The sequence below is a fragment of the Mobula birostris genome, chromosome 2 (assembly GCF_030028105.1).
Source record: "Mobula birostris isolate sMobBir1 chromosome 2, sMobBir1.hap1, whole genome shotgun sequence".
NCBI lineage: Eukaryota > Metazoa > Chordata > Chondrichthyes > Myliobatiformes > Myliobatidae > Mobula > Mobula birostris.
In genome coordinates, this window is record NC_092371.1 from 168971316 (window position 1) to 168996830 (window position 25515).

The window sequence follows — 25515 nt, forward strand, 5'->3', positions numbered from 1 at the left end:
CAACTGATTCTCCTTTGTCTATCCTGCTTGTTATTTCTTCAAAGAATTCAAACAGATTTGTCAGACAAGACTTTCCCTTGAGGAAACCATGCTGACTACAGCCTATTTTATCATGTGCCTCCAAATACCCTGAGACCTCAAGCTTAATAATCAACTCCAACATCTTCCCAACAACTGAGGTCAGGATAACTGGCCTATAGTTGGCTTTCTTCTGCCTCCCTCCCTTCTTGAAGAATGGAATGACATTTGTAATTTTCTAGTTTTCCAGAACCATTCCAGAATCTAGTGATTCTTGAAAGATCTCTACTAATGCCTCCACAATCTCTCCTGCCACCTCTTTCAGAAACCTGCGGTGTACACCATCTGCAACACACATCAAAGTTGCTGGTGAACGCAGCAGGCCAGGCAGCATCTCTAGGAAGAGTTACAGTCGACGTTACGGGCTGAGACCCTTTGTCAGGACTAACTGAAGGAAGAGCTAGTAAAAGATTTGAAAGTGGGAGGGGGAGGAGGAGATCCAAAATGATAGGAGAAGACAGGAGGGGGAGGGATGGAGCCAAGAGCTGGACAGGTGATTGGCAAAAGGGATGCGAGAGGATCATGGGACAGGAGGCCCAGGGAGAAGGAAAAAGTGGAGGGGGAGATAAAACCCAGAGGATGGGCAAAGGGTATAGTCAGAGGGACAGAGGGAGAAAAAGGAGAGAGAGGGAAAGAATGTGTGTATATAAATAAATAACAGATGGGGTACGAGGGGGAGGTGGGGCATTAGCGGAAGTTAGAGAAGTCAATGTTCATGCTGTCTGGTCCAGATTGCTTGTCGCCTATGTTGCTTGATTTAACTTTATAAGAGGTAATAGTGTTCAAGCCCTGTCAAGCATCCTTCATTGATTCAGGTTTAGTCCGGAATTGCAACTTCACCCGTGAGATGGCTATCTGGAGAATGTAGCTGTACCTCTTGTAACTCTCTTGGTCACTAGACTTGAATGCTTCTGATCTGGTCGTCAGCAGATTATGGATGTTGTGGTTTATCCAAGGCTTCTCAATGGGAAAGCTTCTGAATGATTTGTGGGGATGCATTCATTTACAGCTGTTTCAATAAAGTTTGTGACAACCATGGTGTATTCATTTAGATCCACAGATGAATCCTTGAACGTGGCCCAATGAACTGACTTGAAGCAATCCCCTAGCCACACCTCTGCCTCCTGTGACCACCTCTTTCTTCTCCTATTCTGGAGCGGAGAGAAGGCAGGAGAATGAGATTGAGAGAGATAATAAATCAGCCATGACTCGATGGGCTGAATGGCATAATTCTGCTCCTATGTCTTATGCTTTTAATCAGCTCAAATGCTGCAAGCTTTCCTTCGTTCCAACTTCACTTCAATACACAGCTCTAAAGGATGCTGTAAAACCAATGTCAAAATCTGGCCTTACACAAATGTAAGTAATGAGGGAAATAGAGCTGATGGCTATGGGAGAGAAAATAATGTGTGACACTACATATCTGGAAGAGAAATGAGAAACAACATGATAAACAAAGACCCTCTTGTATTTCACAATCAATATACAAATTCCATATTCTGGATTAAGCGTGGTGTAAAATTTAGCCAGCAGGCAACAATATTCTTGAGAAGCAAGTTAGAGCAGACTGAAATTGAATACATACAGAAAGCTAGTAATTGCCTGCAAGCAGATTTCACTGCAATGTAATGATAGCAGTGTTACCACCATCACCCAAAAATTCAAATTTTGGGACAGAGAAAAGCTGTGATGTGTCAGTTCATGTATCTGTAAGGAAAGTATCGTGTCTGCTCTCAGTGCAATGAACCTTGCACTTGATTCAGTGCCAATAAAAAATAGTCAAATGTCTGGTTCTTGTGCTATTTGTCCATTGCAAGCTCACAGGGCATGGGATTGTTCCAACATTTTCCATGCAATGAACATTTTGTAGCTGCAAAAAACCAGCGTCATATTATAAGTTCAGATCCCTGGAGTGCTTATACCCAAGACCTCCTGTCTCAATTAAGAGCATGATCCACTGTGTTACGAATGCCTTCAAGCAGCCAGACTCTGTCTCTCTGTCTGTCTGTTTCGCTGTCTCTGACTCTCCCTCTATCTTTCTGTCTCTCTCTCACCTCCCCTGCCCTCCCTTCTTTTTCTCACTAGTCATCTAATGAAAGCCCTTTAAGAAGTGTGATTGGGTCAGAGAGATCTGGGGAGAATTCAGGAAGAGAACTTAAGGATAAGAGGAGCAAAGGGACTTTGGAGTCCTTGTGCAGGATTCACTAAAGTTAACTTGCAAGTTGAGTCAGTAGTGAGGAAGGCAAATGCAATGTTAGCATTCATTTTGAGAGGACTAGAACATAAAAGCAAGGATATGATGCTGAGGCTTTATAAGGCATTGATCAGACCATAGTTGGAGTATTGTGAGCAGATTTGGGCATCTTATCTAAGAAAAGATAAGATGGCATTTGAGAGGGTCCAGAGAGGGTTTGTGAGAATGATTTCAGGAATGAAAGAGTTAACATGTGAGGAGTGTTTGATGGCTCTGGTCCTGTACTCGGTAGTGTTTAGAAGAATGAGGGGGGATCTCAATGAAACCAAACAAATATTGAAAGGCCTAGATAGAGAGGATGTGGAGAGGATGGTTCCTATACTGGTGAGTCTAGGACTAGAGGGCACAGCCTCAGAATAGAGGAGCAGTTGTTTAGAACAGAGTTGAGGAGGAATTTCTTTAGCCAGCGGGTGGTGAATTTGTGGAATTCACAGCCATGGATGGCTGTAAAGGCCAAGTCATTGAATAAATTTAAAGTGGAGGTTGACAGGTTCTTGATTAGTCAGGGCATCAAAGGTTACGGAAAGAAGGCAGGAGAATGGTGTTGAGATCCCGCCATGGTGGAATAGCAGAACAGCAATAATGGGCCGAATGGCCTAATTCTGCTCCTCTGTCTTATGGTCTTGTAAAGTATTAAAAGAAAGGTTTAAAAAAATCGCTTGCATTATCAGGAATTCACCTGAAAATGTCTTGCAGCTAAATACTTCAAACAGAAGCATTTTTGTGTAGTTGTTTGCAAAATATTGAAAAGGATACTGCGGCAAACAGCCCTGCTCTACTTTAACTGTCTCAGTGGGATCTTTAACATATACCTGATGAAAGGCCAGTTGGGCCCCTGAGAGATGTGCCAGCACTCCCTCACGACAGTATGAGTGTTAGTCTGGATTAGGTACTTGAGTCTGGAGTGAGACTCGTCTGAGTGAAGGTAGGATTTCAGAGCCCTATTTTCCAGATATTGTGCCAACAAAATGACCTTGATCATCACTGGGAAGATGATGCCACTGGTAGAAATACTTGAAATAAAATTTGTCCTTTAAAAAGAAATGTTTCAAAAAAGATAATGTTTTTTGCAATTTCCTGAAGGAGCCCTCACTTTAATGACTTGGAGGGCCAACAGAAGAATTTCAGAGCACAAGCTGTACTTACTTTATTTTGACTAATGTAAGGCAAACCAGTTGATGGAGAGTGTCTGACCTGTGATCAAATGCTTGGAAAAATCGGTTTTAATAGCATTGATCTGACTAATGAATGGTGAATAAGGGAACAAGGACTAATGGTGTCTTTACAAGCTCCCATGAGCTTAATACCCTTCTGCTAATGATAATATAGAGACTTTGACTGTGACCTAACTTGTGGGTAGCTGCAGATGAGAATGCTGATTTCAACGGACAATCACTCAAACAACAGTCTACAATTTGCAATAGATCTGTTCCTGTAATCTGTTCGTTGGATGCTCTGAGTACATTAAATTGAGCAATGGACAGTTGATCAAAAGATGGAAAGAAATATAGTTAATCCTTCTATAATTCACAATATCACAATGTGAATAACAGCAGAGGTAAAATGAAGGTGATCTGATTATGTGCCTTTTTTTAAAATCATAGAGCAGGGGTCCCCAACCTTTTTTGCACCGTGGACTGGTTTAATATTGACAATATTCTTGCAGACCGGCTGACCCAGGGGGTGGGGGGGGGGTGTTCAAGTAGGGTTAAACTCACCTCAACATGTCTTTTACAGTTAGGGTTGCCAACTTTCTCACTCCCAAATAAGGGACAAAAGTAGCAGTCAAATATGGGACAGTGTTTACCCCGAGAAAGAATGCCATGACTATGAAGCCTTGCGCGGGCACCTGTGTGCGCATGTGTGATGTGCTGATTTTTTTCCCCACAAATCGGTTTTGACTTGATCTTCCCGACTACACTGTACATACATTATTTCTACTTTATATAGGCCATATATTTATCATATCATTCCTGCTTTTACTATATGTTGGTGTTATTTTAGGTTTTATGTGTTATTTGAAGTGATTTGGTAGGTTATTTTTTGGGTCTGCGAACGCTCAAAAATTTTCCCATATAAATTAATGGTAATTGCTTCTTCGCTTTATGCCATTTCGGCACGAAATGTTTCATAGGAACACTCTACCTTAGCGGGGGAAATACGGGACATGGGCGGTCCCTTATGGGACAGACCAATTTAGCCCAATATACCGGATGTCCTGGCAAATACGGGACAGTTGGCAACCCTATGTTCAAGTTCAACAGTGCGTGACAGGGAATGAGGAAAGGTGCAGCTGACTCATATCGTTTCCTCGCAGCCTGGTAACACATGCTTTGTGGCCCGGTGGTTGGGGACCGCTGTCATAGAGTAATAGAGTACCACAGCACAGAAGCAGGCCTTTTGTCCCATTTAGTCCATGCTGAACTACTCCTCAACCTAGTCTCTTTACCTGCACCCAGACCATCATCCTTCAAATCCCAAATCCCTCTCATCCATGTACTTATCCAAGCTTCTGTTAACTGTTGCAATTGAACCCACATTTACATTTCTGCTGGCAGTTCTCTTCACAGTTGGACTCCTCTCTGAGTGAAGGAAGTCCCCCTCAGATTCACCTTAAACATTTCACCTTTCACCCTAACCTATGACCTCCAGTTCTAGTTTCATTCAACCTGAAGGGAAAAAAACATTAATATACCCTATCTATACTCATAATAATTTTATATACCTCAAAAAGATCTCCCCTCATTCTCCTACACTCGATGGAATAAAGCCCTAACCTGTTCAACCTTTCCCTGTATCTCAGGTCCTCAAGTCCTGGCAACACCCTGGTAAATTTTCTCTGCACTCTTTAAAGGTTATTGATATCTTTTGAATTGATATTTTGTTGAAATTACAGCTGCACACAATATGCCAAATTCAGCTTCGCCAATGTCTCATACAACTTCAAAGTAACATCCCAACTCCCATACGCAATGTTCTGATTTATGAAGCCAATGTGCCAAAAGTCTCTTTATGATCTTTCAAGGAATTATAGAGCTATACTGTTTTCCCAGATCCCTTTGTTCTACAGCACACCCTAGTACCCTACCATTCACTCTACAGGTCCTACCCTGGTTTATAACTTGGATCTTCCAGTCACTCCAACGTCCTTGTAAATTTTCTCTGCACTCCTTCAAGTTTATTGGTACCTTACTGTTACCTCCTCTTCTAATTTTACTGGAGCCTTCTGCTGAATGGTAAGATATTAGTCTGCTCTGGCAATCCATAGAAATCATGTTTGTCGCATCCAGGGGCAGTTTTCACCATCTTCAAGCGGAAAGAACGCTGCCTGAATATTCTGCTGACTGAGATCTGGTGCAGAAGGAGCAGATATCGAATTGTCAAGTGCAGGGCTTTCTTCACTACTCCTGAATACAAACACAACGATCTGCCTTTTCCAGCGCAGTAACTGAAAGTACAAAGACCCTATGATTTATTTACCGTCTAGAAGCCCTGAGGTTTCATATCATGGAAGTAGCAAGCTGATGAGGCAGAACCACAGATTTCGGTAACTGCCTCAATGTGATGTTTTATTAATGTAATAGTGTTACTCATGGGTTTGATAACAGTAATAGCTCCAGTAACAGGAAGGCTGCAATTTAAAGATCAACTATTGCCTCTACTTCTCCTCCTTTGCTTCATGAAATAGATTGAATTAAATATCACCCAATCATCTCCTATGCCCATCCAAGTGTCTTTGGTGACCAGAGGAATTGAATCCCACGTGAAGTTGAAAGAAACTGAAGGACCAAAGGGCTTCACAGAAAACGATCATTCAAAACCCCATGCAGTCAGGTCATTTGGTAAGAGTTTGGGCTGCAGAGGGCACTCATGTAACACTTCATCTGATGCTTGTAACCTCGCAGGAGAACAGGGCAAGATGCTTCATTGAAGAAAGGAGTCGACAGTGGTCAGAAGCTGAAGCAGCGGTGGGTGGTGGCATGGTAGTGCTACGGTTAGGTTAACGCTTTACAGTGCTAGGCATCGGAGTTCAATTCCTGCCTCTGTCTGTAAGGAGTTTGTGCGTTCTCCCCGTGACTGTGTGGGTTTCCTCCCACAGTCCAAAGAGGTACGGGTTAGGGGTATTAAGTTGTGGGCATGCCACGTTGGTGGTGAAAGCATGGCTGCAATTGCGGTTTGCCCTCTTGGGCATGACAGGGGCAATGTTTTCTTGTACATGTGACAAATAAAGCTAATCTTTAAAATTTCTGCTTGTTCTTTTTTCAGGGGTTTCTCCAGAGCAATCAGCTTGTTCTCTTTCTTGCACTGTGAAGTTTAAATCTGTGCCTAACATTATGATCATTTTCAAACCACAGGCCATTTCAAAAAAGGCTTTCGATAAAATCGATGCCCCAGCAACTCATTATGCAAACCGGGACGTGTGAGTAGACGAGGAACACGATGAAGTCTACTGTGAGCGATACAGTGCATAACGTACAGGTAAGTAGTACTTGTACTTGTCCCTATAACACTGTGGGCAATTATATTGCCCCTTTAAAACATACTTATGTTTTCTTATAACTTTAACTTTGGTGATCTATCTTCAATCCTCAATTTTATTAATTGCAACATTTCCTTAAGCATTATTCACAACATCTCACAGATAATGAATCTCCAGTATGTAAACATGGATATAGTCACCCCTGAATGAATTGAAGTTGTCTGTGGTATTGGTGATGCAACTCTGATTGTAGAAATTACTACATGTTTCTGCTGCTGTGGCCCATTCACTTCAAGGTTTGATATGTTGTGCATTCAGAGATGCTTTCTGCACACCACTGTTGTAATGTGGTTATTTGAGCTACTGTCACCTTCCTGTCAGCTTGAACCAGTCTGGCCATTCTCCTCTGACCTCTGTCACTAACAAGGCTTTTGCTGTAGGTGTTGTTGCTATTATTCTGTTTTATCAGTTGTCGCATGGATTGGGTTGAATTCCATACCATCTTGGTCTTCATGGTATAAGTACGGTGTATCAATTTGCTTCAAGTTCAAGTTCATTGTCATTCAATCATACAGCTCCGGGGCTGAGGTACCTATGATCACACACAGAACATATAGTTACATCTTGCGCTTTAGCAGGATGGACTGGTGGTGGGAGTGGGAGAGGACCATGGAAACTGAACATAGGACAGAATAGGCCCTTTGACCCATGATGTTGTGCTGACTTTTTAACCTACTGTAAGGTCAACCTAACCCTTCTCTCCCTCCATTTTTCTATCATCCATAAAGTTACATGATATTAGAAAATTCACTCTTCAATTGAGTTGGAAAATGTGATGTCTTGTGGAGGATATACACTCAGTGGACACTTTATTAGGTACAGGAGTAGAACCCAAAGAGGTCTTCTGTTGCTGTAGCCCATCCGCTCTAAGGTTCAACGTGTGTTCAGAGATGCTTTACTGCACACCACTGTTGTAATGTGTGATTATTTGAGCTACTGTCGCCTTCCTGTCAGCTTGAACCGGTCTGGCCATTCTCCTGTGACCTCTCTCATTAACAAGGCGTTTTCACCCACAGAGCTGCCACTCGCTGGATGTTTTTTTTTTGTTTTTTGCACCATTCTCTGTAAACTCTAGAGACTGTTGTGTATGAAAATCCCAGGAGATCTGCAGTTTCTGAGATGCTCAAACCACCCTATCTGGCACCAACAATTATTCCACAGCCAGACTCACTTAGATCACATTCCTTCTCCAGTCTGAACAACAACTGAACCTCTTGACCATGTCTGCATGTTTTTATGCAGTGAGGTTGCTGTCACATGATTGCCTGATACGATATTAGCATTAATGAGCAAGTGTACAGTATCATTAGTGAAGTGGACACTGAGTGTATTTTGCTCAGTAAAGATGGCTTGAACTTCCTGACATTCAGCAGCTTGGTTGGCAAGTACATGTCAGTCATATGAATGTTGACTTTTTTTTGTCTTGTATCATTCTTTCAAAGTGAGCTCACCAGATTGCTGCTACAGTTGTTTCCAGAGCCTTATTTAAAATGTAAGACACAAACGTGTGGGTTATATTGTGTATGCTTTCAGACATGCACAGTCGAGACAGTAAGTCCTTGTTTGCCATACAGTGTTTAGTACACTCATGAATGATGTGCTATTAGAAGTACAGACAAGCTATTTGTACTTGCCACAACATAGGTTTCTATTCTTCTCACAGGGAAATAACAAAGTTCAGTGATTATATCTTGCTGTTTTTATTGTGACTTGCTTACTAACTCAATTATTCACTCAGATATCACCCCCAAAACAAGCAGCTCGCTCTCAAGCGCACACACACTCCTCTCCCTCTCTGCTGCTCTCTCGGCCCCTGCCTTCCACTCCTCACACACAGTGTTTAATTTCCTTTGACTCTTCCTCAGATTTACATACCACCCCCCACACCCCAACCCACATTGATTTCCTCTCTCATAGATGTCCAAAGGATATAAAACCATCCCACGCAGACACTCTCAAATTCCATAGGGAGTCTGTGAGCTTCCCATCATAAACTCTCTGAGAAATGGTATAACTGTCTCTTGGTTTTGCCTCTGGATGTTCAGGACCGGTTGAATATTAAAAATTACATTGTCTCATCCAGGTTCTGTTAAATATTTCTGTCATGTTGTTACAGACAATGGGCAACAGCCAGGAACATGAAATGTAGAATGGTACAGAACTAGGATTGGGTCCCTTTAATGATGCTAATTTGAACAAATCTCATCTGTCTGTATGTGATCTATTACCCGCTATTCCCTGCCTGTTCATGTCCCTGTCTAAATGCCTCATAATCATTGCCATCAAATCCGGTTCCACCAGCCAACCTGGCAGCACCTTCTAGGCACCATGGGTGTGTAAACTGAAAACCTCATGTCATAACACTCCTTTAAACTTTCCCCCCTCACCTTAAACCTGTGCACTCTAGCCTTTGACATTTCCACCCTGGGGGAAAGGACTAACAACCTACCCTGTCTCCACTCAGTGGCCACTTTATTAGATACAGGAGTGGAGCTCAGTGAGGTCTTCTGCTGCTGTAGCCCCTCCACTTCAAGGCTCGATATGTTGTGCATTCGGAGATTTTCTTCTGCACACCTCTGTTATAACGTGTGGTTATTTGGGTTACTGTTGCCTTCCTGTCAGCTTGAACCAGTCTGGCCATTTTCCTTTCACCTCTCTCATTAACAAGGCATTTTCAGCCACAGAACTCAGCTAACTGAATTTTTTTGTTTTTCGCACCATTCTCTGTAGACCTTAGTGTGAAAATTCTGGGAGATCAGCCGTATCTGAGATACCCAGACCACCCGTCTGGCAGCAACGATCATTCCACAGCTGAAATCACTTAGATCAAATTTCTTCCGCATTCTGATGTTTGGTCTGAATGACAATGTAACTTCTTGACTACGCCTACATGTTTTTTTGCATTGAGTTGCTGTCACATGGTTGATTAGATATTTTCCTTAACATTAATTTAGCAACTAACTGTCCAATGTATCACCAGCACTGGCTTACCCATCATCAAGGGCATGTGTGCTGTTCAGAAAAATGTCCAGTAACATCATGATGGATCCCCCTCCATACACTGCTCATGGACTGTTTGTTCCACTCCCATCAGGCACGAGGCTATAGAGCATCCTCACCAGGGCCACCAGACTCAAAGCAGTTTCTTCCCTCATAGTAAGGCTGATCAACACCTCCACCCACTAACCAAATCCTCTATACCCCTAACCACCACTACTTTATTATTTCCTGTCAGTCACCTTATGTGCAGATACTCCTTTGCCTAACGTTACTTTATGGATACACAATCAATTTCTCATTTATATTATTATAAGACCATAAGAGAAAGAAGCAGAATTAGGCCATTTGGCCCATCAAGTCTGATCTGCCATTTCATTGTGGCTGATCCACTTTCCCTCTCAGCATCAATCTTCTGCCTTCTCCCCGTATCCCTTCATGCCCTGACTAATCAAGAACCTATCAGCCTCTGCCTTAAGTATACTCGATCACTTGGCCTCCATAGGGACCTGTGGCAATGAATTCCACAGATTCACCACTCTTCCTCCTCATCTCTGTTCTAAATGGATGTCCCTCTATTCTGAGGCTGTGTCCTCTGGTCCTAGACACCCCCCCCATAGGAAACATCCTCTCCACATCCACTCTATCGAGGCCTTTCAACATTCGATAGGTTTCAATGAGATCCACCTTCATTCTTCTGAATTTCAGTAAGTACAGGCCCGAAGCCTTCAAATGCTCCTCATATGATAAACTTTTCAATCCCAGAATCATATTTGTGAACCTCCTTTGAACCCTCTTCAATGGCAGCACATCCTTTCTTAGATAAGGGGTACAAACTTGCTCCCAATTCTCCAAGTGAGGCCTCACCAGTGCCTTATAAAGCCTCAGCATTACATCCTTGCTTTTGTACTGTATTCTAAACCTCTTGAAATGAATGCTAACATTGCATTTACCTTCCTCACCACTGACTCAACCTGCAAATTAACCTTTAGGGAATCCTGCACAGGACCCTTTGCACCTCAGATTTTTGAATTTTTTGAATAGTCTTTACTTTTATTTCTTCTACCAAAGTGCATGACCATACACTTCCCAACACTGTATTCCATCTTTCACTTCTTCGTCCTTCTCCTAATCTGTCTAAATCCTTCTGCTTCCTCAACACTATCTGCCACTCCACCTACCTTTGTAATGTCTGCATACTTAGCCACAAAGCTATCAATTCCATTATCCAAATCATTGACATATAATGTAAAAAGAATCAGTTCCAACACAGACCCCTATAGAACACCACTCGTCATCGGTAGCCAAACAGAAAAGGCACCCTTTATTCCCACTCTTTGCTTCCTGTCAATCAGCCAATGTTCTATCCTTTCTTGTAATACCATGGTCTCTTAACTTGTTAAGCAGCCTCATGTGGGGCACCTTGTCAAAGGCCTTCTGAAAATCCAAATACACAGCTTCCATTGATTCTCCTTTGTCTTTCCTGCTTATTATTTCTTTAAAGAATTCCAAAAGATTTGTCAGCCAAAGATTTCCCTTAAGAAAACCATGCTGACTTTAGCCTATTTTGTCATGTGCCTCCAAGTACCCTGAAACTACATCCTTAACAGTCAACTCCAACATCTTCCCAACCATTGAGGTCAGACTAACTGGCCTGTAACTTCCTTTCTTCTGCCTCTCTCCCTTCTTGAAGAATGGAGTGACATTTACAATTTTCCGGTTCTCCGGAACAAAACCGGAATCCATTGATTCTTGCAAGATCATTACTAATGCCTAAATAATCTCTTTATTGGTGGCATCTGTTAGTCTCGTGAGACCATGGATCTGCGCCTGGAAAGTCTTGCTTCAGTCTGTGTTAGAGCAGCGTCTGTTGTGGTTGTAGAGTCCCACACAGGAGTGACAGTCTCGGCTGCAGCGACTGCACTTGAAGGCACTGTCCTCCAGTGTTGTCTTGGTGCTGTTTTTCCGACGAGTGTGATTTTCTTCAGCAGCAAGCCTCAGCTTCTCTTCTCCTCTCTTTAGACCTCTGCGTAGTTCCAGCCTCCAGTGAGAGCGATCGCTTGCGATGTCCTCCCACCTCTCGACCTTCATTTTCAGTGACTTCATGTCTCTCTTGCAAACGTCTTTGAAACGAAGATAAGGCTGCCCTTGTGCTCTCTTGCCAGAGGCCATTTCCCCGTACAGCAGGTCTTTCGGGATCCTCCCGTCTGACATGCGGTGTATGTGGCCCAGCCAGCGGAGACAGCATTGTTGGAGCAGGGTGAAGAGGCTGGGTATCTGGGCGCAGGCCAGGACCTCATTGTTGGTGACTCAGTTAGTCTACGTGATGTCCAGGATGCGTCTCAGGCTGCGAAGGTGGAAGGCGTTGAGACGCCGCTCTCGTCTATAGTAGAGGCTCCGGGTCTCGCTGCCGTAAAGCAGTGTGCCGAGGACGCAGACCCTGTAGACTGCAACTTTGGCGTGCATCATCGGCTTTCTGTTCTCTCAGACTCTCTTCGTCAGCCTGGCAAATGTTGAGGCTGCTCATCTGATCCGTCTGTTGATCTCAGGGTCAAGGGAGAGGCTGTCCGTGATGGTGGAGCCAAGGTATGTAAACTCGTGAACTACCTCCAGCCTGTAGTTGTTGATGGTAATGGCAGGGGGGTGCTCAACACCTTGGCCCAACACGTTGGTCTTCTTCAGGCTGATGGTCAAGCTGAAGTCCTGGCAGGCTCTTGAGAAGCTGTCCATGAGGCGTTGCAGTTGCTCTTCAGAGTGTGTTGCCAGAGCCGCATCATCTGCAGACAACATGTCCCTGATGAGTACTTCACAAACCTTGGTTTTTGCCCTCAGACGGGACAGACTGAACAGCCTCCCGTCCGATCTGGTGTGGAGGTAGACACCATCAGTTGATGTTCCAAAGGCGTGCTTCAGCATGACTGCGAAGAAAATGCCAAACAGGCTCTTTAGCTACTCTGGATAAAGAAATTTCTCTGCATCTCAGTTTTAGATGGACGCTTCTCTATCCTGAGGTTGTGCCCTCTTGTCCTAGACTCCCCCACCAAGGGAAACATCTTTTCCACATCTACTCTGTCTAGGCTTTTCAACATTCGGAAGGTTTCAATGAGATCCCCCCCTTATACTTCTAAATTGCAGTGAGTACAGACCCAGAGCCATCAAACGACCATCATACGATAACCCTTTCATTCCCGGAATCATCCTTGTGAACCTCCTCTGAAACCTCTCTAATCTTTTCTTAGATGAGTAGTCCAAAACAATACTCAAGGTGAGACCTCACCAGTGTCTTATAAAGCCTCAGCATCACATCCCTACTCTTGTAATCCAAACCTCTTGAAATAAATGCTAACATTGCATTTGCCTTCTTCACCATTGACTCAACCTCCAAGGTAACATTTAGGGTGTTCTGCATAAGGACTCCCAAGTCCCTTTGCATCTCAGATTTTTGGATTTTCTCTCCATTTAGAAAATAGTCTGTATATTTATTTCTTCTATAAAAGTGCATGACCATGCATTTTCCAACATTATATTTCATTTGCCACTTTCTTACCCATTCTCCTAATCTTCTGCAGCCTTCCTATTTCCTCAACACTACCTATCCCTCCACCAATCTTCATATCATCTGCAAACTGGGCAACAAAATCATCTATTCCATCATCTGAATCATTGATATACAGCATAAAAAGAAGTGGTTCCAACACCGACCACTGCAGAACACCACTAGTCACTGGCCGACCAGAAAAGGATCCTTTTATTCCCACTCAATGCCTCCTACCAATCAGCCAATGCTCAAACCATGCCAGTAACGTTCCTGTAATACCATGGGCTCTTATCTTGGTAAGCAGCCTCATGTGTGGTACCTTGTCAAAGGCCTTCTGAAAGTCCAAATATACAAGATTCACTGCATTCCCTTTATTTATCCTACTTGTAATCTCCTCAAAGAATTCCAACAGGTTCATCAGGCAGGAGTTTCCCTTAAGGAAACCATGTTGACTTTGTCCTATCTTGTCCTGTGTCACCAAGTACTCCATAATTCATCCTTAACAATTGCCTCCAACTTCTAAAAGCTTTAACTATCCACTTTGATATTGTTTGCTAGCTTGCTTTCATATTTCATCTTTTCCCTCTTATTCTCAATAGGTTTTTAAAAGCTTCCCAATCCTCTATCTTCCTGCTAATTGTTGCTTTGTTGTATGCCCTCTCCTTTGCTTTTACATTAGCTTTGACTTCCCTTGTCAGCCACAGTTGTACAATTTTGCCATTTGAGTATTTCTTTGTTTTTGAAATATATCCTGCACCTTCCACATTTTTCCCAGAAACTCACACAATTGTTGCTCTGCTGTCATCCCTGCCAGCATCTCCTTCCAATTTATTTTGGCCAACTCCTCTTTCATATCACTGTAATTTCCTTTACACCACTGAAATACTACTAATCAATGACAAAGTGCTCTAAAGAGCCATCTCTTAGGCATTCAACAAACTCACTCTCTTGAGATCCATTAACAACCTAATTTTCCCAATCGACCTGCATGTTGAAATCTCCCATTACCCTTTGACACTCCTTTTTATTTCCTGTTGTAATCTGTGGTCCACATCACAGCTGTATATAACTGCCATCAGGGTCCTGTTACCCTTGCATTTCTTAAGTCAACCCACAAGGATTCAACATCTTCCGATCCTATGTCACATCTTTTTACTGATTTGATGCCATTCTTTACCAGTAGGGCCACACCACCCCCTCTGCCTACCTTCCTATCCCTCTGATACAACGTGTAACCTTGGACAATCAGCTCCCAACTACAACCATCCTTCAGCCACGTTTCAGTGATGGCCACAACATCATACCTGACAATCTGTAATAGTGCAACAAATCATCCACCTTATTTCTTAAACTTCATGCATTGAGATATAACACTTTGAGTACTGTATTTGGTTCCCTTTTTGATTCTGCATCCCTAATATACTGATACTCACCCCGCTGGCTGCAATTTTGTCTTGTCATCTGCCTGCCCTTCCTGATAGTCTGACTGCACGCTATCATTGCTTTTTACCATCTGTCCTATCCCGAGTCTCTTCACTCCAGTTCCTACCCCCCCCCCCCGCCCCGCAAAATTAGTTTAAGCCGTCTCCCTTAGTTTCAGGTGCAATCTGTCACTTTGGTACAGGTCGTACCTCCCCCAGAAGAGATCCCAATGATCCAAGAACTTGAAGCCCTGCCCCCTGCATCAGCATCTCAACCACGTATTTTTCTGCCAAATCATCCTGTATCTACCCTCCCTGGCTCATACCACAGGCTGCAATCCAGAAATTACTACTCTGGAAGTCCTGCTTCTCAGCTTTCTGCCTGGCTCTCTAAATTCTCTCTTCAGGGCTTCTTTACTTTTCCTTCCTATGCCATTGGTACCAATATATACCAAGACATCTAACTGCTCTCCCTCCACCTCCAGAATGCTGAGGATGCGATTCAAGACATCCCTGACCCTGGCACCTTGGAGGCAACATACCATCTGGGTGTCCCGTTCAGGTCCACAGAATCTCCTGTTTGTTCCTTTGACCATTGAGTCCCTATCACTACCACACTCCCCTCTTCTGCCTTTGTATGAAACATTTTTGGAAGGGATCGGGAGGTGTTGTATGGAATCGGAGTAGATTTATTTGATGAAATGTTGAAATGTAGACCTAAAATGATGAATGGTTTCACCGGGGAAAAGACCTTGGCCATTGTGGGGATGACTTACAGCGCTGAAATGTTTGAGCATATAGTCATTATGAAAGAGGAAGTGCTGGAGCTTTTGAAAAGCATTAAGTTAGATAAGTCACTGGCAGATTGCTGAGTCTCTTGTGATGATCTTTACATCATAAATAGGGATGGGAGAAGTGCCGGAGGATTGGAAGGTTGCAGATGTTGTTCCCTTGTTCAATAAAGGGAGTAGAGAAAACCCAGGAAATAATAGACCAGTGCGTCTGATTTCAGTGGTGGGCAAGTTTTTGGAGGAGATCCTGAGAGGCAGGATTTATGAGTATTTGGAGAGACATAATCTGATTGGGGATAGTCAGCATGGCTTTGTCAAGGGCAGGTCGTGCCTTATGAGCCTGATTGAATTCTTTGAGGATGTAACAAAATACATTGATGAAGGTAGAGCAGTGGAAGGAGTGTATATGGATCAGTAAGGCATTTGATAAGGTTCCCCATGCAAGGCTCGTTCAGAAAGTAAGGAGGCATAGGATCCAAGGAGACCTTACTTTGTGGACCCAGAAATGGCTTACCCACAGAAAGCAAAGGATGGTTATAGATGGTTCGTATTCTACATGGAGATTGGTGACCAGTGGTGTTCCACAGGGATCTGTTCTGGGACCCCTCCTCTTTGTGATTTTTATAAATGACTTGGATGAAGATGTAGAAGGGTGGGTTAGTAAGTTTGCTGATAACACAAAGGTTGGGGGTGTTGTGGATAGTCTGGAGGGTTGCTAGAGGTTACAGTGGGACATCGATAGGATGCAGAACTGGGCTAAGAAGTGATAGATGGACTTCAACCCAAATAAGTGTCAAGTGGTTCATTTTGCTAGGTCTAATTTGAAGATAGAATATAATATTAATGGCAAGACTCTTGGCAGTGTGGAGGATCTGAGAGACCTTGGGGTCTGTGTCGGTAGGACACTCAAAATTGCTGCATAGGTTGACAGTGTTGTAAAGAAGGTGAATGGTGTGCTGGCCTTCATCAACCCTGGGATTAAGTTTAAGAGCTGTGAGGTAATGTTACGGTTATATAAGACCTTGGTCAGACTCCACTTTGAGTACTGTGTTCAGTTCTGGCCACCTTATTATAGGAAGGATGTGGATACTATAGAGAGAATGCAGAGGAGATTTACAAAGATGTTGCCTGGATTGAAGGGCGTATATTATGAGAATAGGTTGAGTGAACTTGGCCTTTTCTCCTTGGAGTGACCAAGGCCGAGAGGTGACCTGATAGAGATGTATAAGGTTATGAGGGGTATTGATCCTGTGGACAGCCAGAGGCTTTTTCCCAATACTGAAATGACTAAAATGAGGGAGCATAGTTTTAAGGTGCTTGAAAATAGGTACCGAGGGGATGACAGGGATTAAGTTTTTCCACACAGAGAGTGGTGGGTGCATGGAATGCACTGCCAGCAATGGTGGTGGAAGTGGATACAATAGGGTCCTTTAAGAGACTCTTAGATAGGTACATGGAGATTAGAAAAATAGAGGGTTATGCAGTAGGGAAATTCTAGACAGTTTCTAGAGTCGGTCACATGGTTGGCACAACATTGTGGGCTGAAGGGCCTGTAATGTGCTGTAGGTTTCTATGTTCTATGTTTAATGCAACTGCGTTTAATGTTTGCCATTGTGCTTTTGGCAGAGTTTTTACTCTCAGACTTGTTGGGAAAACATTAGTTTTATGAGAGCTAGTCACCCACACATTGCAGACTTTTGCCCCCCCACTGACAAGAGTGATCTAACGGATAAATGAAGCACAGCACAATATCTCCCAGTTTAGGAACACTGGAATGCGTCTGATTTCTCAAAGTACCCCCGGGAGATGATAAATTCAATTATAACTATTAAATAGTTCCCCTTCATCATTCCTCCTGATATATTGTCTGCTGCAAATTTAGAAATGCAGGAAGAAACTACATTTGCTATTGCTGGTACAGGCAGCAAAAGAAACACCAGACTAGAAGCAAATAAATCATTTTGAGTTCCTGCCTTGATTGCAATCAGTGACTGGTGATATGAAGTAAATCTATGGTAGTGTAGCTATATTAATGCCGCACTTAGCACCCTTCTGTTATAGTGTTCTTAGTCCTCCACCATGAACATTCATAGGTACGTCCCCCAAAATGCTTTAAGAGTATCCTGTGACCACTTTGCTGTGTGGTGCTGTGTCCAGAGCCAGGCATCTCGTTGCCATGCACTGCTGTGCCTGGAACTGGGTGCAAATCTCCAACTTCTGTTGAAACTGACCCAGCAATAAATCACCCCTCAGCCTGGTGTGGCAAGGTACCTACGAACGTGGTGTTGGGTTGGCTATTGTAGTTGCTGCAGCTGTTCTGCACCAAGATGTGAAACTCACAATGTGGGCCACTGTTAGGGGCCAGAGGTGGTAGCTCTTTGCTTACAGAGGGCAGCAATCCTCTCTCCCTCCATCTTTCCCTCCCCCAGCCCTCTCTCCCCAGTTCTTACTCTCTCCTTTCCTGTCTCTTTCTCCCACTTCCCCTTCAGTCCTTTCCCACTTTCCTCCCCCTCCTCTCTCTCCCATCCTCTCATTACTCTGATCTTCAGTCACTGTGACACTTACACTCACTCGTGCTCGCTCTTATGCTCTCCCTCTTGCATTTTTCCCTCGGACACTCTTTCACAGAGGGAACTAGGTGAGGGAAGTAACACTAGATAAAGGTGGTATGAAAATGGTGACAAAGGGGGTGAGAGCCTAGCTAGGCCAGTGAGAATGGGAAAGTTACATGAGGTGAGTTAACTGAAATTGTAAAGTTCAATATTTGTAAAATTTGACTGCTACCCGAGTGGAAGAAAAGGTGTTATTTATCAAGTTTATGTGTCAGTAGAGAAGCTGATGTGGGAAGAGGGTGGCAATTTGAACTGGCTTGCAAGATGTTTGCCTGGTTTACACTAGGGCCCACTGATGCACCAATGCATCAAGCATTGAGTGCAGTAGACTAAGCTGGACCAGGTGCTGTGAGTCTGCCTCTATCTGGGATGGCTCTTTAGCTCCCTTATTGGAGATGAGGGAGGAGGAGTAGAAGTGAGTATCGGAAAGTGTCAAGGGCCAGGGAGGGGTTGGTGAGGGGGGATGAGTGGATCAGGAGTAACAGAGGTATGTTTTTTTACACAGAGATTGGTGGGTACACGGAACACGCTGCCAAGGGTGGTGGTAGAAGCAGATACATGGGGGATGACATTTAAGAAACTTTTAGATTGGCACATGGATGATTGAAAAATGGAGGGAAGGATTATGTTGACCTTAGAATAGTCTATGATTGACACAGCATCATGTTCTAACAGAGAGAGTGGAAACAGAAGGAAGTGGAGTGGGGAAGATGTGAGCTGATCTCAATGCTGCTAGTGGAAATGGCGAAAGATTATATGCCTGATGAAGAGATTACTGGGGTGAAAGGTGGGAATGGGTGTCACGTTCTCTGTTGGGGCAGCTTTTGGACTTCTGCTGAGTTCATGCAAAACCAAAATAGAAATTAAAGAAATCCTGGAAATTAAGGGTTTTCAGGGAAATGGGGGGGGGGGGGTGGAATTATATGTAAATATTGAGCTATAAAATCAGCAATGGTCTTGATGAATGATGGAGCAGATTTAACAGATCATAGACTTACTCCTGTATGTGTTTCATCTGGTGAAGTGGGCTGAAAAATGGCAGATGGAATTTAATGCAGACAAATATGAGGTGCTGCACTTTGGGAGGACCAACCAGGGTAGGTCTTACATGGTGAATGGCAGGGCACCGAGGAGTGCGATAGAACAGAGGGATCTGGGAATACAGATCTGTAATTCCTTGAAAGTGGCATCATGGGTAGATGGGATCATAAAGAGATCTTTTGGCACATTGGCCTTCATAAATCAATGTATTGAGTACAGGAGTTGCGATGTTATGTTGAAATTGTATTAGATGTTGGTAAAGCCTAATTTGGAGTATTGTGTCCAGTTTTGGTTACTGACCTACAGGAAAACTGTAAGTAAGACTGAAAGTGTGCAGAGAAAATTTACAAGGATGTTGCCGGGTCTTGAAGACCTGAGTTATAGGGAAAGGTTGAATAGGCTAGGACTTTATTCCCGAGAAGGTAAATGATTGAGGGGAGATTTGATGGAGGTATACAAAATTATGAGGGTTATAGACAGGGTAAATGCAAGCAGGCGTTTTCCACTGAGGTTGGGTGAGACTAGAACTAGAGATCCTGGGTTAGGGTTGAAAGGTGAAAAGTTTAAGGGGAACATGAGGGGGGACCTTCTTTGCTTAGAAAGTGGTATGAATGTGGAACGAGCTCCCAGTGCACGTGGTGGGTGCAGGGTTGACTTCAACATTTAACAGAAATTTGGATAGGAATATGGATGAAAGGGGTATGGAAGACTATTGTCTGGGTGCAAGTCGATGGAACTAGACAGATTATTGTTCGGCACCGATTAGACTGGCTGTGGTGTTCTATAACTATTATATTTATCAATCCAGATATCGACACTGTTTTCTCTCGAAGGTCAACATATCCCTCCTTAGGCGTGGTTCCCAATACTGCAGCCAGTGCTCTAGGTCTGGTCTTTGAATACCTAGGGTTGAGCTCTGTTCAGCTAAGGACCTAGACCTCAGGTACAGTACCACCTAGTGTCACTTTATAGGCATGCAATCAATCTATGTATTTATATTTATTGCATGTTGTTTACCAATATTGTTATTACTGTTTTTTATCTTTTGTGTTTTTTTTCTTCTGTCTTGGATCCAGAGTAACAATTATTTCATTCTCCTTACACTCGTGAACAGGAAATGACATTAAACAATCTTGAATCTTGAATCTCATATGTGCTTTTAAAATATCCACTTGTTTTCTAGACTAAATGCTACATACAAACTGAAGGGTTGTATTACGTGTAGGTTGCAGTACAACAATGTTAAATGTGCAAATGGAGAGGAGCTTCTAGGGAGCAATGGACTGTGGGTATTAAACCTGTCATAATTGACCAATCACCTGAATCATTGTATTTTGGTCAACTAACACTGGAGATTATGTGACATAAATCCAACTAAAGAGGACAAGAAAATATAAGTGGATTCATCCCAGTTTAACCATGTAGTGATTACTGGTGAAATTTAATGATTCCTGTGCGTCCAAAATGTCATGTAATTCATTTTTGCTATTTAACACCAAATTTACAAAAGAAGAAAACAGAAAAGCCTTAATTAGACCAGGCTGAAAAACCTGGTGGATGAAATACTCAGGGACATTTCCGGCATTGAGGAGAACTTTTTTGTCTGTAAAGCACTTTAGGACATCCTGAGAAGGTAAAAGGTACCAAAGATAAGCAGGTTATTACAATCAGGATATGGATCACATTTCCCCCACTAATGGAAATAAATTCACTGTCCTTTCATTAAGCCATGGGGCAGCTAGAGGTCTGAATCAATATTTGTAACATTTAAAACCCAATGTTCTTTGGATTAGGTTTCAGATCTGCTATGGTCAGGGAGTGCATTAATACAATAAAGATGGACTCATTGTCATATAACAGAAATATCAATGGAAGAACTGTATTTTTTTTAAAAAAAACTACATGGAAGCAATTCTCCATGGAGAACCTGCCACACCAATGTGGCAAATAAATGCAGGGGAAGACCACTGAAATAATGCTTGGCTGTCCAGTTTTCAGAGCCTTATAACTTACCTCTAACATTTAGAATGTGGAAAATACTGGAATTAATTTGTCACCTGCCAAGAATCATGAAGAAGATCTAACAATAAATCAGTATTTTGAAGCTCTTCCTTAAGTAAGTCAATCAATAACATTTAACTGATATTAACCACCCATCCTCTTGCACAAAACTGTAAATACACCAAGATAGTGGCCACTTTATCAGGTGCACCCTGTATACCTGCTCGTTAATGCAAATATCTCATCAGCCAATCGTGGCAGCAATTCAATGTATAGAAATATGTAGACATGGTCAAGAGGTTCAGTTGTTGGTCAAATCAAACATCAGAATGGGGAAGAAAAGTGACCTAAGTGACATTGATGTGAAATGATGTTGGTGCCAGACAGGGTGGTTTGAGTATCTCAAAAACTGTTGGCTGATCTGGGTTTTTCACGCACAACAGTGTCTAGAGTTTACAGAGAATGGTGCAAATAAACTTTAAAAAATTCCATGAGTGGCAGTTCTGAATATGAAAACACCCTGTTAATGAGAGGGGTCAGAGGACAATGGCCAAACTGGTTCAAGCTGACGGGGAGGAAACAGTAAATCAAATAACCAGGCGTTACAACGATGGTGTGCGGAAGAGCAACTCTGAGTACACAGCATGTCAAACCTTGAAGCATGTCATTCCTGTACGTAATATAGTGGCCACTAGTGTAGTGTTCCAATACAAAATTGCACCTCACAACACTATTCTTCCAACTAATCATTTAAACAACACATGGTTGATTTCTAGCCCTCTTTACTTTCTTAGTTTTGTATAATTCCATGGTGATTTTTGGCTCCTACTTTCATTCTGCACCTCCAAAAGGGTCTTGGCCCAAAATATTGACTTTTAATTCATTTCCATAGGTGCTGAGTCCCTCCAGCATTTTGTGTGTAATTTACTCTGGATTTCCAGTATCTGCAAAATCTCGTGTTTACGTCTAGACGGTTTGTTAATTTTGTTTTGATACATTAAATGATCTTTCATTGAAGTGACAGTCCTTGTAACTTTGATCAGTCCGTTTCCACTGGTGAAGCTGAACTGCAGGTACTTGGTAATTATAGGACTCAAGCACAACAGATGTGAGAATTGTTTCCAATCTTGCTTCAGGCAAGCTTTTCTGTTGGAGGGAGGGTTGCAGGCGGTGTGTGGCAGTGATTGTATGCTACTGGAATGCGATTCTGCCTCCTCAGGAATTTTTATAATTGCTTTTAGATTCCAAAATGTTCCACTGACATTGAAAATCCAATCTTCGCAATCTAAATTTAACGATCTGTATCTGGGGCATATAGAACAAGGAAATGCAAGATCTCCATTAAAGCCTGAGGCAAACCAGCAATTAAATGATTTGTTTATTTCTTTGGCTTGACCTGTCTATTGGTTTGGCACATGGGAAAGTAAATTAAACTGCAAGGTTCTCAGATGTACACTCAGTGCCCACTTTATTCGGTACAGGAGTGGAACCCGGTGAGGTCTTCTGCTGCTGTAGTCCACCCACTTCAATGTATTGGTGCATTCGGAGATGCTCTTCTGCCGCTACTGTTGTAACATGTGTTGACATTCTGTAAGCTTCAACCAGACTGGCCATTCTCCTCTAACCTCTTTCATTAGTTCATTTATCATGGACGCAGCACAATAGTGTAGCGCTTAGCGCATCACTTTACAGTGCCATTGACTTGGTTCAATTTCCGCCAATGCCTGTAAGGAGTTGTATGTTCTTGCCGTGTCCGCGTCGGTTTCCTCTGGGTGCTCCGGTTTCCTTCATATTCCAAAGACATGTGGGTTAGTTGGTTAATTGGTCACATGGACTCATTGGGCAGAGAAGGACCTGTTACTGTGCTGTATCTCCAAATAAAGTAAATGAGCAGGATGTTTTTGTCCACAGAACTGCCACTCACTGGATGTTTTATTTTGTTTTTCGCAGCATTATCCGTAAACTCTAACAGACTGTTGTCATGAAAATCCCAAGAGATCATCATTTTCTGAGATGTTCAAACCACCCCATCTGGCACCAACTATCAGTCAAAATCACTTAGATCACATTTCTCCCCCATTCTGATGTTTGGTCTGAACAACAACTGAATCTCTTGACCATTCAAGTTCAAGTTTATTGTCATCTGACTGTACGTGTACACAACTAAACAATACACCATTCCTTCGGATCACAGTGCACCCACAAAACTTGCATCACACAGCACATAAACAAAAATATAATCCCTAATACACGTATTGTGCAGCATAGCTAAACAGTAAGCAGCTTGCTGACCTGGAGATGAGACCTTGGTGGTGGCAGAGTATTGATTAGTCTCACTGCCTGAAGAAAGAAGCTGCTACCCAGACCGGCAGTCCTAGTCCTGATCATTCTGTACCTCCATCCTGATGGTAGTGGGTCAAAGAGATAGTGGGATGGGTAGTAAGGATTCTCAACTATGCTTTCAGCCCTTCATCTGCAATGCTCCTGGTAAGTGTCACAACTGGGGGATTCCAATGAACCTCTTGGCGGTTTTTACTATCCTCTGTAGGGTCTTGCAGTCCACATGATTTTTTTTCTGCATTTTTTTTATACATTGAGTTCCTGCCACACGATTGGCTGATTGGATATTTAGATTATCGAGCAGTTGTATAGGTGTACCTGATAAAGTGGGCATTGAGTGTGTATTCACAGGACTGGCTGTGTAAGGTACAAATGTGAAGTGAGTGTTGACCTTATTTATCAGCATACACTGATGAAGCCTAATGGCTTCCTTTTATTTCATTAAATGTCAAACCTTGAAATTTTTTAATTGATCTGGGTTCAATTCTACTACTGTCTGCAAGGAGTTTGTACGTTCTCCCTGTGACTGTATGGGCTTCCTCCGGGTGCTCCAGTTTCCTCCCACATTCCAAAGACATACAGGTTTGGGTTAGTAAGTTGTGGGTATGCTATATTGGTGCCAAAAGTGTGGTGACACATGTGGGCTGCCTCCAGCACATCCTTGGACTGTGTTGGCCATTGATGCAAATGACGCATTTCACTGTGTTTCAATGTACATACATGTGACAAGTGAAGCTAATCTGGTGGGAGCAAAGGATGTTGGACTTGGTGAGGGTAGGGAACCGTGGGAGAGGTATGGGACATGTAGCACAGAAGGAATGCCAGGGGCAAGGGGAGACACACCCAGCCGTGAGACACCAGGCAAGGTAATTTGATTACAAATAATTGGTTTATTGACATTACAGCATGTCTCCCTGGTGCTTCTTGCCTCTCCCCTCTTCCCAACCATGATTCCCCTCTTGCACTGTCAGTTCACATTAGAGACCTATATCAGAATCAGTTTTATCATCACTTACATATGTCATGAAATTTATTTTTTTTTGCAGCAGTACAGTGCAGTACATAAAATTACTACAATGCAAAAGTCTTAGACTTCCTAGTTATATATATGTGCCTAAAACTTTTGCACAGTACTGTAGGTGTTTGCATGCAAAAGTGGTCACACACTAGTACACTTGCTTCGACAAGTGGACTAAACCAGGTGAAGGTAGCCAGCAGGCTTTGTGCCCTGCTGAGATAGGGACATGCCTGTCAGCTCCAGTGGACTGTGTGGATGACATCAAGGGTGAGATCCGATGACCAGGAAGGCGATTCTACAACGCTTCATGGAAAGCAACGGGCATGACAAGGTGCAGAAGTAGTCATGGTCATCCACTGCCACCAAGGAAGACCCCAGTTTGCGACTACTACTTGTATCACTGGGCCTGAACTTCCAAAGACGAGAGAGAAACTGCTCCAGCGCATCTGCTTTTTCACTTTAAAAACTCTCCCACACAGGTTTTGTTTTGTGCAGTTCACATCATCACAGAAGAGTGGCACAAATCTAAGTGTCATCATTGGTATGACAGACAACCAATCAGAGGTCCTGTGGTAGGGGGAGATGATCGATGGTACCTGGTAATAGTGTTGATATAAGCTACTCCAAGGAACAAGCATATTGCACTTCAATCTGTCTATAATTTGCAAGTTGGAAAATATTTGATGAACAAGATGTTATTAATGTTTGCCTGTAGCTGTCTGCACCTCCTCCAAACCCTTCTTTCTTATTTCCACTGCCTCATCCTTTTTGCCATTTAGTCAGTCCTGAATCCCAGTGAAGAGAACACTTAATCAACAGATCAGGCAGCATCTGTGAAGGGAAAGCACAGTTAATGTTTCAGTTTGACGATCTTTCATCAGCAA

The 25515-nt window shown here is 42.9% G+C and overlaps 1 protein-coding gene across 1 annotated transcript in view; it reads left to right on the forward strand.

The window, feature by feature from the left end:
- disc1 (DISC1 scaffold protein) overlaps positions 1–25515 on the forward strand; it is a 203031-nt gene that overhangs the window by 156600 nt on the left and 20916 nt on the right. The window contains exon 13 of the transcript XR_011884993.1: positions 6688–6811. The gene's annotated coding sequence lies outside the window, so the exon portion shown is untranslated. The remainder of the gene's footprint in view (positions 1–6687; positions 6812–25515) is intronic.